General features: G+C 57.8%; 1 protein-coding gene across 3 annotated transcripts in view; it reads right to left on the bottom strand.

Moving 5' to 3' along the window:
- Positions 1-1,178, bottom strand: part of LOC110391614 (T-cell-interacting, activating receptor on myeloid cells protein 1-like) — a 17,829-nt gene that overhangs the window by 8,043 nt on the left and 8,608 nt on the right. The gene's annotated exons all lie outside the window — the stretch shown is intronic.

The raw sequence follows: 1,178 nt of genomic DNA, 5'->3' as shown, positions 1-1,178 counted from the left end.
GGCAGCCTGCCGGGGCACGTGGCACCGCAAGGTGACAGTGTCCCCCAGGGACACCCCCTGGCTGGGGAGCAGTGAGAGGGAGGGTCGGGGCACTAGGACAGGGGACACCAGTCGGCCTAGTCCCTGCACACCCTCCTGGATATCTCTGATTGCCCCCTCCGCATGCCCCTCTTCTCCCTCTGTCCACATTCTCCCCCCGTCCCCATACTAACGGTGCTGTTCCCTGCCGGCTGCCACCAGACACCAACCTGCAAGGGACACAGTCCTGGTCTCACACAGGGCCACCAACCCCCGTGGCACCACGTCCCCATTGTCACTCACCCAGGATGAGGGCCAGCTCCATTGGTGCCATGAGGCAGGAGCAGCTTGGGGACAGCGAGACTGTAGTGGGCACAGGAAGTGGCTGGAGAGCTGCTGTGAGTTCCTCCTGTGGTTGTAGTGCTGTGATGTCATCTCCGCATGTTGTATTACTTGCCCCTGATCACTAATTAGTGACTGTCACCCCTCAGTGTCACACGCCATCCCCAACGGGATGCCAGCTTAAAGCCCTCTCAATGAGATGTGCCAGCTCCAAGGCTGGGATCCTTATCCCCCTTGCAGACAGGTAGGACCCACCTGCAGCCATCAGCCAGGTGCCGAGTTAAACTGCCCCGTGGTCTGTACCAGACTCCCACTAGGATGTCAAACTGGCTGACCCTCTCCCTCAACCTTACTCATAAGGACTCGACCTGATCGTTCCCAGCATTCAGCTCTACCACAGTGAAGCACTCCCTGACACAGAGAGACACATCACTGCCCTCTCCTTCCTTGCCTACCCCTCCAAAAGAGCTCACAGCCAACCACAGTAGCACTGCCCTTGTGGCAGTGATCCCACCATCATTTGGTGATGCCTACTAAGTCTTCGATTCCTGCTGCATGATGGCTTCCAGCTCCCCCTGTTTGTTGCCACCGCTTCTGGGTGGTCATCACCAGCTCGATAAAAAAAAACATACATCACTTTGGAGGAAAAGGTCAAGGTTTCTGCTCATTGAAGCTGTGGTTTCCTGTGCTGTGGATGTGGTTACGAGCTGGTCACTCACCGTGCATGCTGAGCATGGCCACTACCAGCAGCAGCAGCAGCAGCAGAAGCAGCAGCGCCAAAGCGCTGGCTCTCAGGTGGTGCCAGTGTGGGCACACAG

The sequence above is a fragment of the Numida meleagris genome, unplaced genomic scaffold, assembly GCF_002078875.1.
Source record: "Numida meleagris isolate 19003 breed g44 Domestic line unplaced genomic scaffold, NumMel1.0 unplaced_Scaffold421, whole genome shotgun sequence".
NCBI classification, from domain to species: Eukaryota; Metazoa; Chordata; class Aves; order Galliformes; family Numididae; genus Numida; species Numida meleagris.
Note: the sequence above shows the minus strand (reverse complement) of the source record. Positions and strands in the feature narration are given on the sequence as shown.